Below are 14,569 nucleotides of genomic sequence, written 5' to 3' on the forward strand. Positions count from 1 at the left end.
TTGATTCCGAGTGTGATATAAAATGTGAGCGCCACACTTCTATTACTATAATGCTATTTGGTATTCAATGATCATTATCATTAATTGCCTTCAAGTCAGTTTCGGGCCATAACAACAAAAGGAAACACTGCTCCCGCCTGCACCATCCTCACAGTAGTTGCTGTGTTTCAGCCCATTGTGCTGTGATTGACAGCAACTGTGTCAATCCATCTTATTGAAGGTCTTCCTCTTTTGGGTCTGACCCTCTACCAAGTATGATGGATGTCCTTCTCCAGGGACTGATCCCTCATGACAGCATATACAAAGTAAGTGAAATCTAGTCTCTCCATCCTCGATTCTAAAAAGCTTTCTGGCTGGGCTTCTCTCTCCCAGCACGGATTTGTTCATTCTTCTGGCAGTTCACAGTGTATATTCAATATTCTTCAGCAACACCATATCTCAAAAGCATTAATGCTTCTTTAGTCTGTCTTATTCATTGTCCAGCTTTCACGTACATACGAGACGATTGGAAACACCATGGCTTGGATCAGGTGCTTCTTACTCCATACAGTGACAGCTTTACTTTAGTAGCAGATTTGCCTAATGTAACATGTCATTTTATTTGTTGACTGCTGCTTCTATGTGTTGATTGTGGATCAAAGTAAAATGAAAGCCCTGACAATTTCATTATTTTGGTTTGTCATGAAGTTGTTTGTTGTTTCAGTTGTGAAGATTTGTGTTTTCTTTATGTTGAGTTGTAATCCATACTGAAGGCTCTAGTCTTTGATCTTCACCAACAAGTGCTTCAAGTCCTCTTCACTTTCAGCAAGCAAGGTTGTGTCATTTGCATATTTCAGGTTGTCAGTGAATCTTCTTCCAATCCTTGCTCAGCATACAGATGGAATAAGTATGGTAAACAGATACAGCCCAGACATACGCCTTTTTTTATTTTAAACCATGCAGTATACCCTTTTTTGGTTTGAACAACAGTCTTTTGGCCTACATGCAGGTTTTAAATGAGTACAATTATAAGTGTTCTAGAATGCCCATTCTTAGAAATATCATCCTTAATTAATTATGATCCATGTGTTAGTGTAGTCAATAAAACACAGGTAAATAGCTTTCTGATATCTGATATCAGCAATGATATCTCTCATTCCATAGCCTCTTCTAATAAGCTTAATGATCTGATCACTTACTGATGGAACATTTCAGACTTGTATCACTACCGCTGATACCTCACACTAGGGAATGTATCATGGATCTCAGACATAGTTTTGTAATTCCTATGGTGTCATATGACAATTTGGGGGAGTTTATATAGATGCAGCTTGAGATACCACCATATGTGCCTTTGACCTGTGCATGACATTTACACAGATTTTCTTCGGAATTCAGTACAGACATAGGCAAATGCAAAAATCACCAGGTGAAGGGAATGGGAACTCACATAGACTAAAATGTTAATGGATAAACAAAATCATCCAGCCTTAACTTCAGCAGAGTTGATGAAGGAAGCCCATTGATCATAAAACTAAGGCAATTAAGATAGACTAGCTCCAGTCACCATGGAGTTGATTTTGATACTGATGACCCTTTATGTTGCAGAATAGAACTGTACTTCATAAGACTTTCAAGGCTGTAATCTTTTGGAAGCAAATCACCAGACTTTTCTTCCAAGGCACCCCTGGGTGGATTTGAACCACCAACCTTTAGACATGTTGAGGAGCACTTAAACATTCGCAACACTCAGGGACTGTAATGGAGGTGAGAAGGATGCATGCTTTGGCAGTTAGCTCTGATCTATGTCCGCTACAAGATGAGTACTTGGTCACACCTTAAACAGTTAGGATGCAGTGCCGACTCAGAGGAAGGGATTCTTGAGGTTATTCACACCTGGGCAGGGCATATTTGCAAATGGCCCCACCTAGGGAGGAGATGGCTACCCACAGCACATCTTACAATTGTCCCAGTTCTCTCTCACACTCCGCCTCATTTAATTGAAGCTTTGAGCATGCTGAACCATTTTCATGCTATACCAGGTATTTATGGAAGAGCACTGATACTGTTGTTCCAACACTTCAGGTACCTTTTAACCCCTCTCACTTGTCTCATCAGGCACTCAAAATCTAGAACGACCTACTGTACATCAAGGTGACTAGCTTCTTACAACAAGGAATAAGAGGCAGACTGGCTTCCACTGTCCACCCAGACCTGCTCATGTGTAGTCACTGTGCTTGGGGTTCTGTCCTCCATCCCAAACTGGGCTCTTCCCCCTCACCTAAGCTATATTTTAGGACTGTGTCTAATTTCCATGTGAATAACAAAAGTGATGAAGTTTCTCCTGCTACCTCTGGGGACAGATTGGAGCTTTCCTGCCTGCCGTGACTAATCTTCCCCACACATTCAAATTCCATTTTGCTTTCCTCAGGCTCTTGCACACTTCCACAATTTTCTGCTTGATTTCAATGCACAAGGGAAAAGTGGTTTTTGAATCAGACAGAGGCTGAGGTAGAATCATTCAGTTATTTGACCCCTTGGTCTGTTTCCTCATCTATCAAGTGGGGGTTGCCATGGTAACTGTCCAGGGGCATGTGAGGATTAAATTAGATCACATGTGTAAAACGCCAAGTACAATGACTGTACATGGCAAAGACTAATAATGGTGTTACTTTAGTTGTTATTAGTATTACTATTATTATTAAATGAAGCTGAGTAGCTGTTGCTAGCCCAACCCCAGGCTGCCTCATGCTAATCACCAAGCTGCCCCATGTTAAAGGCAAGTGATAAGATACCGGCTATCTAATTCACAGTGCAAAGTACATAAAATTATTTTGACCCTCTTAGAAATGATCATTATGCCTAATTGTTCTTTGAGTCAAGAGACCACTGAAAACACATCCTCAAGAAGGATCAGGAGGAACTCACTTTTTTCAGCCCTCTCTTGGCCATTCCTTGTCTCCTCTACTCTAACCTGAGGACCTCAAGATTCACACCATCTCCTCTGAAAAGACTAGGTTGATTGCAGAGCAATGGCAAATATTATATAGTAAGTGATTTTGTTTCATCTTCCTTGGCTCTTTCAATATTTATTTTTCTATCCTGCTTACTTTTGGTTTACGAACATCCTCCTCCTATTATTGGGAAGTGGTTGAGGAGTCAAGAGTGGAAAACCATATGCCAAGTGAGACCTCTTAAACTAAGTCGCAGAATCTGTATTTCCTCCCTATAGTCTGCATTTTCTGTCTCCTTGGGTTGTTCTGAAACCCTTGAAGGTCCAGTCTGATTTCCTTTGCCCCTGCTCAGTCTGATGGATTGAACATTGCTATGAATCAAATTGTGTTCCCAAAAAATATGTGTTGTGAATCCTCATCTCTATGCCTTTGGTTATAATCCCATTTGGGAATGGGTTCTTTGTTATGTGATGAGACAGGACTCGTGTAGAATGGGTTTTGAGTCAGTCTCTTACAAATTATAGAAAGAGCAGAGGAGGACAAGCAAACGAGCAGAGATGGGGGAAGAGAGATGCCAAGTTACCTGAAGATTGCCCAGTAGCAAAAGCTCAAAGAAGCATCTTCCTCTAGAGCTGATAAAGAAAACCTTCCTCTAGAGCCAGTACCTTGGCTTTGAACTTCTGGACTTCTAAGCTGTTTGAGAATAAATTTCTGTTTGCTAAATTGTGGGATTTCTATTACAGCAGCACCATTAGATAACTGAGACACACGATTGTGTTCCAAATCTCCTCTTCCCACTGCACCTCCACCTTGCTGCATCTACCACATCTCTAGGTCACTGGATCTCATCGCTGATGGAAACCACAACCCCACCTGACCATTCATTCCCTGCACATTGCAGGCCTGAGGAATCACGTTTTCATCTGAAATTTCTGTGATCTTGCCATGTCTTTTCATGAAGGGAGCAAAATATCTTGTGTTAGCAAGTGTTCATAGCATACAGATGTGTAAACTCCCAGAACACACAATTCTCTTTCTGCTATTGGCTGCTATATCCATCCAGAGGTAGGAGCTGCTTAATAGGAGCTATAGCAATAATGTAATATGGCCATCTTTTTACTGCCCCAAATTTGACAGATTGTAGTAACATCATTCATTATCATCATAGAGGGGCTTCCTTTATTTTCAGTGGCCTTCTCCAACGTATTTTGAAACCAGATGAACTATCTTTTCCAGTTGTTAAGTTAGATTACCACTAATTGTCCACTCTGTATACTAGAGACTCTGGAGCAGGAAAACCCTCTGGCTGGAGGGAGGTAATCTTTGAGGTCTTTAAGGACAACTATTAGTGGTGCCTAACAGGTAAATAAGGAGCTCTGGTAACGTTGTGGTTACAAATCGGGCTGCGAACCACAAGGTCAGCAGTTCGAAACTACCAGCTGTTCCACGGGAGAAAGATGAGGCTTTCTGCTCCCGTAAAGATATAAAGCTTCGGAAACCCTATACAGGGTCCCTATGAGTCATAACAGACTCCATGGCATATAACCACCACCAATGGGTAAATATCTGGGGGCTCTATCAAAATACAGAACAAAATGGATATAAATAACTGGAGATCTTGTGCTCTTGAGACTTCCTCCCACCCATTATTTTCAGTGTAGTTTGGGGAAAAGGTTCACTCCTTGCACTAGATGATTGTTACATCATCCAAATGCACTGAAAAGAGACCATTTTTTGAGCCTTTTGAAAATCTCATCAATGGCTGCTGTCACTTTCTTTGCAGTATGTTTCACAAAACAATAATACACTTCTCCTTCACATCTTTCTAAAACACTTTACATGACACTCCCCTTGTGGAAAGCGATACGTTCAAACCAGGTTGGAGGGAATAACAGCATTGCAATTCTGAATACTTGGGTGTAGTGTCTGCTTCTAGAACAACATTTAGGTGCACTGGGCAGTCCAAGTGTTTGTCATTTCATTGCTGGGAATTCCCATTACAACGTTATTTGTGGTGTTCAGACTCATCAATCTAGGCCACCAGAGCTAGTCAAAACATAGTGTTCTTAAGGATAGGACATGTTCTATGTGGGATGCCAGCAACATATTTCTCCACCACTTCTGCAACTGGATTAGGATCTTCCCTTTAGCCTCACCCACCCCCAATGTGCTTGGCACAGCAACAGTGGTCAAGACTCCATGGGTCTGGGTGGAAACTGAAAAAGTATAGCAGGCATGAAGAGAAATGGGGATTAGGAGACTGGGAGCCACATGCCAGGGTTCTGTTATTTCTTTTCTGTTCTTTCTGTTGTAAGAGATGGCCACCAGTTCCTTTTCTACTACTGCCGTCTTTTGTTTCTGGCCACAGTTTCTCCTTTTCTTCCTGCATTGCCCAGACCACATTAAAACAGTGGTCTCCTCATGCTCTTATCCCTAATGCAAGCTTCACAACCACTGATGATTCCAGATTTGAATTAACTACTTCACTCATAGAAAATCTGTTACAGTTATTAGAAAGGACCCTGGGGCTTGTGATTACTGGTGATTGTAGCTATAAATGACTCCGAATTGGGAGAAAGGAAGTGAAGAGGAACAACCACCCTCTCTCTTTGTCTACATCCACTTCAATCTTTATGTTTGTTGCCTCTCTTTTACAATCCCCTATCCCAAAAATGAAAGACACAAAGCTAGAGAGAGCCCCCAGATGCTGCCTTGCATTGCTTCTTTGCACTGATTCATTTTTAGGGTGTTCTGACCAGTGAGAAAATAATCAGAGCCCGTGGGAGTCTTTCCTTTTCTAATGGGCATGTAATTCTGCAGAGACTTGGAGAATAATTGAGACATAGAGGGGATTTTAGATGTGAGTAGTTTGACTGGGTAATTGCTAAATTAGGGGTGTAACAACCTCTTCCTGTTATGGAATCTGTGTGTTTATTTAAACTGCCACAGGGGTCTAGGGAAAGCAGTTCCTTTAGGGTGGTCTGAGGATAATAAAAAAGGAGCTCTGGTAGCGTAGTGGTTATGAGTTGGGCTGCCAACCTCAAGATCAGCAGTTCAAAACTACCAGCTGTTCTGCGGGAGAAAGATGAGGCGTTCTGCGGGAGAAATATGAGGCGTTCTGCTCCCATAAAGATTTACAGCCTTGGAAACCCTGTGCAGGGTCACTATGAGTCAGATTGACTCCACGGTACTTAACTACAACAACAACAAGGCATATTAATTGTAAGCAATACAATACAGCAGAGAAAGCAAAAACCCATTTCTCCAGAAGAGGAAGTAGTGGAAATCCTGGGGTTTGTCACTGAAGAATTAGCCTGAGTCTAGGAACCAATTCAATAGTGCTTAACAACAACTAGTATAACAAAGGAATTTTGGTAGTATGGAGGATTACCAGTTGGTCAACAGTTTACATCTACCAGCCGCTTCCTGGGAGAAAGATGAGACGTCTGCTCCCGTACAGATTTACAGCCTCAGAAACTCTATACTTCAAGGCACCAAGACCACCAGGGATATAACATCATCAAAAACTAGGAGGTGGGACTGTGTGAACACAGGGGAATCCCTCTGCATCAAGCTCTAATTTCCATGATTCATTTGAGAGTGGGTGAGAATCTCCCAGATGAAAAGCAAAGATGGTGCAAGAGGGCCTTGGAGACTGGCTACTTCTGAGAAGCATGTGGATCTGGCTAACCAGAAGACAGTTTAGTCATTTTTCCCTGGTAGCCTCAGATAGCTCAGACTTTTTGGCAAAAAAAAAAGAGAGTCAGCTGTCAAGTTCTCTATCTCCTCTTCCCCATCCCAAATCATATTGCCCAAAATATCCTGGTCATGTCATGAGCTCTACCTCCATAACTGATCTTTAATCCATTTCTTACTTTTCACTCTCATTATTATAATCCAGTTAAGGTCCTAGTCTGGACCATGGTATCAAGCATCTGCACGTCCTGCTCTAAACTCGCCTTCTTATAAGACAGCCTCCATAGTGCCGTAGGCTTATCTGATCATGTCACTGCCCTACTCTAAGCCTCTAAGCACCCCTCCATATCCAAGAAAGAGAGTCCAAATGTCTCAGGCTGGCCCTTGGAATCCTAGGTAACTAGTTTCTATTGGTGTCCCCATCCTCTCTCTCCCTCCCTTCACACATACTATCACCTTAACAACATTTAACCCCTTCTGTTTGTGGCTGGAGTACAATCAATCCTCAACATCATTTACCACCTCACCTCAACTTGCCCCTCTGTTCCTGACTTTTTCTACTTTCCTGCCAACCAACATTTGTTGAGCATATTGTCCCTGCTTTCATTTCCTTCCCAGTCTCAAAGTCTACCTCACAAAGTCTTTTCCATCAAGTTTAACTCTTACCTTCAATAAGAATCCTTGCCAGACACATATGCCTTGTTATGTTGTAACATCATCCACTCACTCACTCACTGTCAATCAATTATGACTCATAACGACTCAATGGGACAGAGTAGAACCACTCTATAGGGTTTCTGCTCCATCAAGATCAGAGATTAAATCTTTACAGGAACAGCCTCATCTTTCTGCTGCAGAATGATTGGTGGGTTTGAACTGCCAACCCAATGCTTAACTCACTGTACTATCAGGGCTTCTAGCATAGCTCTTTATAAGCCTGCTAAAGGTAGCCTTTCTGGTAATATGATTGATTCTACCACCTCTAAGAGTCCAAGATTCTGAAGGGAAAATATTGAAGTTAACAGGTACAGAATAAATATCTATTCAAGGGACAGATAAAGGAAGCTGTTTGTTTTTTTTCTTCATAGAAAAGAAAATCAGTGTCAAAGTAATGGAAGACTTTATAATAAACAGATTTCTAGAAGGACAATGCTTTCCTCTTTTTATATCCTGTTTTTGTTGCTGTTGTTGTTAAGTACCATTGAGTCCGTTCCAACTCATTGAAACCCTGTATAGAGTTTCCCAGGAGTGGCTGATGGGTTTGAACTGCCAACTTCTGTTTAAAAGTCCAGTGCCTATCCTACAGTGCCATACCAAGATATAATCTTTAGCCCCTTGTTGTTTTTTAAATCATTTCTACTTTAATGTAAGTATATAATGAACATCTTACTATACACAACACTGTGTTTCCATATAAATGCCCATGAAAACATGAATACTTCCTTAGTTAGCACCTTTAGCATTTGAAGACACAAGATTATAGATGAAAGTTTTGCCTGTTGTTCACACAGAAGTAAGTGAGTGCAAAGAAAATCTCTTACTTTTCTAAGCACTAAATTTTCTACAGATTTAATTTTTCTATCTATCTCTGTGCATAATAAAATATCTGGAGTGAAAGGGGACTTTAAAATTCCTAGTCAATGCATGGCACTTATCTACAATCTACACCAAGAAACTAAATCATATTTAAATGGCTCCAGTTATGGAACACTAACTATATCACAAGACCCTTCATTAGAAATAGTCTTCTAACAATGAATCAGAGTCAGCCCCTAGAAAATGACTACCACTGAGCTAAGCACTGTTCATGAAACCCACCCAACTAGTAGAATGCTTCCTCTTCAACCCTTTTCTAGTATGGTTACCTCTGCAGCAAGAATATTAGGTAATCAGAGAATTATCCAGAGGTCCAAATTCACAATCAAGTAGTAACACAATCCTGAGATTACGCTACCACTAGACACTACCCTGCCTTTTCATGGGTTGATGTTTTCCCAGCAGTGAAATTCCCATCTCCTTCAGGATGACTGCAAACTTTGATAAAAGCTTTCTCACACTATCTGACCAAAGACATGTTGCTTCCTCCAAAGCACCAGAAAGATGAAAGGCAACACGCTTCCGGTCACATGACCATGTGTCCATCCCAGGTCTCAGTGCCATGTTCCACAGAGTGTCACCATGACACTCTACAGCTGACTCTTCTTCCTAAGAAGACCATGTAGTTTTTCTGGCATGAAAACCTTTCTATCCTCGACACTTTATTTTGGGGGTCACTTTGCTTTTGCTAGTTGGTTTTTGATGTGATTGTCTGTCTCTCATTGTCTCAGATCAGTTTGGTTGGCAAAATGGATGTCCATTTAACACAAAAGCCAAAAAGGAAATACTCCCCTTTAGAAGTAACCATAAAGGATGTATCTGGAGGAGGGAAAGGCTAGAATTAAAGGCAAGCTGAGTGGATGAGACCTTGGATGGGCTTTTCTGGTCATTGTTATTGTTGTGTCATGTTAAGTGTACTTTTCCATTCTAAATGTTGTTTTTACGTAGATGCAGGAGAGGGGAACATTAATTGTCCATGGGAAATTGTGGAAAGAAAGGATCCTAAAGGAACATTTCTTCCTGCTTCTGGATATCTGATGTTTGGTGTAGAAGGAATGAATCCCAAGTTGTACCTCACTGTGTGTAGATCATAGTAGGACCTGATGTTTTTAAGTTCAGAGCAGTTTATATAACCAGGAAAAACATCAACACTCAAGCGGCAAAAGAAACAGGGATCTACATGTTCCAAGGAAAACAACTTTTTTTTTTTCATGGTCCTAAGGGAAAGGAAATTACATCTCCCAAATCTGGGCTATTGTCAATGAGGACTATTACAGAAAGACAAGTGTTAGCGAGCTTTAGTGTAGGTTCTCACATTGGTAAGGAACTGGAGGGTAGAGGAAGGGTAAGCATATTGTTTTAAAAAGGAGAAAAAGGAAGAGTTCTTGTTGGATTACGGGGTTTTTGTCAAAACTCTGCCCCTACCAAAAGCACATAATCTCTAGTCAGTGGCTTCTAGAGAGGCAGAAATGTGTAGTGGTTAAGAGCTCAGGTCCTTGGTTCAAATCCTACCTTTAGCCTACCCTAACTCATAAGATTAATGTGAGAATTGAAGGGTCCAAGCCTGACCCAGAGCAAGGGCTATATGAGTGTTATTTTGATTCCTTTATGTAGACTGAAAGGCTTGGTCCAGCAAAATGGCCTTTAAGCTTTGCTGGCAGATTCAAAAGTCCAACAATTACGCTAAAGGCAAACAAATAGCTTGATTTTGCAAATACTCCCCAAGAATAATCTATTTCCTCTTCTATTCTGTGACCTGGGCAGGAGGGTGGATCTGAGCAGCATCTGTGAAGGCTGAGAGAACTGGGCTGGGAAACTTGAGCCAGACCCACGCCCCCAGACCACAGCTGGTCAAGCACTAGGACATTTCCCTAGGGTGAGGAGGGAAGCTTCAGTTGCATTCGGCTTCTGACAAAAGAGTTGTGTTCTGGCAGCCACAAAGTCTTCAAAGGAGAGGTTGCCAAGATAATAACTAGGGTTTGGGAAGAAAATCAAGGTGTGGCCAGGCCCCAGAGGCACTTGGGCGGGTCGACAGTAGATGGCAGCTACATGCTTCGACCAGCAAAACTGCAGCTTTGTGTAGGGCATTAACTATCGGGGAGGGGCACCCCGAGTGTGTAGGGTGGGTTGCAGGCTCTGTTTCTGTTTTCAGGGGAATTATGTAAAGGTTTAAAGATAGAAGAGGCTTTGAGGTTATCTAACCCAACCTCTTGACGAAGGAGGGAACTTCACATCCCAGGGGTTCTTCAGATTCAGAAAGGAAGTCCTCCTCCAATCCCCCAAGTCCCAGCTGGCCTCTCTGCAGGCAGCATGATTTATTCTCTCCCATCTTCTAAAGTTTTGTCTCAAGTCAGCAAAAGTTGTAGATTCCCAGAATGACAGCAGTCTTGTTCCCATCACCTCCTAGTTTGTCATGAGCAAAAACAAAAGGGTCTTTCTGAGGCCACTACCTCTTCTGGTCATTTCCAAGAAGGCTCACCCTGCTTGGCCACCAACAGCCCAACCCAGATCTCCAGATCTTCCTCTAGGAGGAAGCATCCTTTTCTCCCTTTGCTGTCTCTCCTTCTCCCTTTCTTTTCCCACGTAGCTCTTTGGCCCTCTTCTAAGACTTTCAGTTTGCCTACTATCCCTCATACTCAGGCCTGCGGAAATGCACACAGTCATGTTTACTCTCTTTCCTTTCTCCTTCTTTCCTCCTGCATCTTCCCTTTCCTCCTCCCAGTTTGTCGCTCTTCACTCTCATGCACACCATTACTATCACACCCTCATGCTACAAGGTCTCCCTCCTTGAATGGAGGGTGGAGTTTGTTTCCCAGGACCAGCTAAGTTTCTCCCTGAGTGTGATTGAGATCCTGGTTAATTCCTTGCTCTCCTCAGTGTCTTACATGGTCATCCCCTCTCTTCTATGCTGGCACCTTTTATGTTTAGTTGATCAAGACTTTTCTTTTTTCTTCAAAGATCTAGGGTATGTGCTCATTGCTACCTGCTGATAGGTCCCATGGACACCATGCCTAGGGAATCTCTGAGCAGATGGGGCAAAGGATGCTGAGTCGATTTGAACCCATGGTTACCCTACAGGACAGAGTAGAACTGTCCTATAGGATTTCCCAGACTCATCTTTTTCCCTTTGAGTAACTGGTGGATTTGAACAGCCAACCTTTTGGTTAATAGCCCAGCACTTAACCCACTGTGCCACCAGGGCTCCTTTGAAGGCTCCAAGGAGTCAAGAATCCTCTGTGAAATGTTTGTTTCAATGCAACATACTGTCTCATTTCAGTTTTCTACCAATTATTGTGGATTAAACTGCTACTGTGGTGAGCCCAAGGGATTTCCCAAAACAGAAAGTGGTCAGATCTTAGAATTTCAGAGCCACAAGGGGCTCAAAGAGAAGACAAAGCAAATGACATGCCCAGGATCACATAGCAGAGCCAGGACAACACCACAGCCCACATTTCCTGTCCTCCTGCTCGTCCATATTTCATCGAATCCAGGAGCCTCACTGCCATTTTCAATCTGTGCCAGAAGAGTTCTGTTTTTACGAACCTGTTTGAAGGGAGACTGCATGAAACAGACCCACGAAGTACAAGACAGTCACTGCTACATAAGAACTTCAGTACCAAAAGCAAAGGAGTCAGTCCATCTCACTCCCAAAGAAATGCCATCTTCATAACAAGAAAGGAAATGTTGAGCCAAATGTTCTTTTAACGGGAAAGAGAGACAAATAGCAGTCTCCATAAATCTTTTTATCTTTATCTTTGTGCTTCAGTGTCAGCAGATCTTCCAGTTAAATTGAGGGAATTGGTTTTGCCCTAACAGGGCACTGAAGTGTTACACAGTGGTCTTGTGTGTATGTTGAGAAGGGGTAGCAATGGTGGTGAAAATTCAAATAAACCACTAATATGAACCATATCTGGGATCTCTTGCTTATTGAATAGCAGGTGTGACCCAGAAACCCAGTGCCAGCTGGTCACAATTGAGAAACATGTTAGGAAGGGAAGCGTATGGCCAGAGAATTCCAGTTCTACACTGGTTAAGGACCACAAAGTCTTCCCAAGGGATTGGTCTCCAGATTGCAGCCAGCAACACAGATAGAGTCTCCTATGCTGTTACCATGGCAAGTGCTTAGCAATATGCAGGTGTGGATGATGTGAGCTATGTATGGACCAAGGTATGGAATAGCCCACAAGGCCAAGGTAGAAACCTGTGTTTCTGGTATTGGATTGATTTAAGCATGACCTCTTGGTAGCATGCACTGAGTATGCCCTGCCCCCATATGTCTTTGAGTATGTACATCTGAGAGTCTCCACTATCTCTGTATTTTAATGTTAGGGCAGTTTTGTATATACATGGTTTGTATATCAAGAGGGCATCATACACATCAGTTTAGAAATGAAATACTTCAGAATCAAATCATATGACTATGGTGACTATGTGCATACTTAATAAACTTCTAAAGTGTTCCCTGCTTTTCCTGAACCTAATCCTTAGGCAAAAAAAAAAAAAAGACAGAGAAAAGAAAATACAGATCCATGAAACTTTACTTGTGAAATATCAAGTAAAAGTTAAGATTTCAGAGGATAAGGAGCACTGTATGGAAAGACAACAACAAAAATAAACTAGAATAAATATTTTGGGGGTTACTTTGGACCTCACATCTAGGAACCAGGTGTTGAAGTTACAGGGAAGCTGATTTTTATTAGATTCAAGATACTTCAATAATCAGAAAAAAACAGTTGCCTTTCAGTCAATTCCGATTCGTGGTCACCCCGTGTATGTCAGACAAGAACTGTGCTCCACAGGGTTTTCATTATTATGACAGGGTTTTCATTATTATGACCCTTCAGAATCTGATCACCAGGCATTTCTTCCAAGGCACATTTGGGTTAGCAGGCCCATGTTTAACTGTTTGCTTCATGCAGGAACTTCTCTAACAACAAGAGCTGTCCAGTAAAGGGGAATGAGTATAGGATGTACTCAGAGTTACCGAATTTCTCCTCTCTGGAAATTCAGTAACTCTGGTAAAAAGATGTAATATGGCCATGTCTGAGGTGGTGCACAAAAAATATTTCTGCATACAGTAGAAAATCAAACAAGTTCCAATGTAAGCTCACTCTCAAATTTTTAGACTTTGATGAATAAAATGAAGGAGTCTACAAAAAAAGCAGTTCACCTCATTTCTCCCTGGGGTCCTGGTTTGACTCTGTAGGATAAATACTGGACTGCTAACCACAAGGTCTGTGATTTAAAACCACTGCTGGACCCTCTCTCCTCCGTCAGTTAGTGAGTTCGGCACTGACAGGCCAAGAGGTTCTGCATCTCCAGGAGGGTCTCTGTGGCCCCTGTAGTCTGAGTGTTGCCCTGGGATCTGGCTGGACCTAATCTGGTGTCCAGAGGAAAGCAGGAAGAATTAAGAAAGGCACAGCGAGTCCTTTCAGCGGTCTGTGGATGGGATGACTTTCCTTTCCTCAGAGGTCCGCCGGTCCTCCTGGGAGGTAACAAGGAGCTGTTCTGAGGATGTGAGCTGCTCTGGGTTGGTTCTCAATGGCCTCATGCCAACCCTTGGGACAGTTTAGTATCCCCAAACAATCTGAATTCTGGGGGGTCCTCTGGCCAGGAGGTGGGACCGGATGTCCTACAGCCCTCCAGACAGTACTCCACCCCCGCCCCATTCTTCAGAGTCTGGGGTGGAACTGGATCCGCCTCAAAGGGTGGGAGGCAGCAGGAAAAAATAAAAATCCTCACATTTCAGTACTGTCAACACTTGAAATACAGAAAAAACTCACAGCCAAAGGACTCCCCCACTACTTCTTGGAGGGAAGACAAAAGACAGGAGTCAGGATAGCATTTTTTTTTAATTTACCCCAAACTCCAGGAACTAAGTTGACATATTTTCTCATGTAAAAAGATACAGTGTAATGTAAACTGCTCCGCAAATACTGCAATTCATGATGGTAGTAATACAGCCCAAAATCATCAATGTTTCCTATTTGCTTACTGGTAAAAACTTGTGTATTTGTTTTAACCTGCATAGGGTTAAAAGATCATACCATTACTAACGATTTCATAATGGCTTCCCTGATCCACATTCATATAATCTGGAAATCATACACATTTTAAGTAAATGTAGGTGTTCCCTGCATCTGGGAAAGTTGCCCTCGTATTTAAGTAATCATCCCCCTGGGGGCAGTTTTACTAGACTGTTGGAGCACACGGGCTGATTACATTGAAATCTTCAATCCCAATGTAAAGCATTTCTAAAGAAAAAAACCTAACTCTGACAAGCTGAATCCTGCCATTCTCCTTGTCTTGTTTGTGTGTGTGTGTGTGGGGGGGGGGGGAAATAT

Source organism: Chrysochloris asiatica, unplaced genomic scaffold, assembly GCF_000296735.1.
Source record: "Chrysochloris asiatica unplaced genomic scaffold, ChrAsi1.0 scaffold00086, whole genome shotgun sequence".
Classification (NCBI taxonomy): domain Eukaryota; kingdom Metazoa; phylum Chordata; class Mammalia; order Afrosoricida; family Chrysochloridae; genus Chrysochloris; species Chrysochloris asiatica.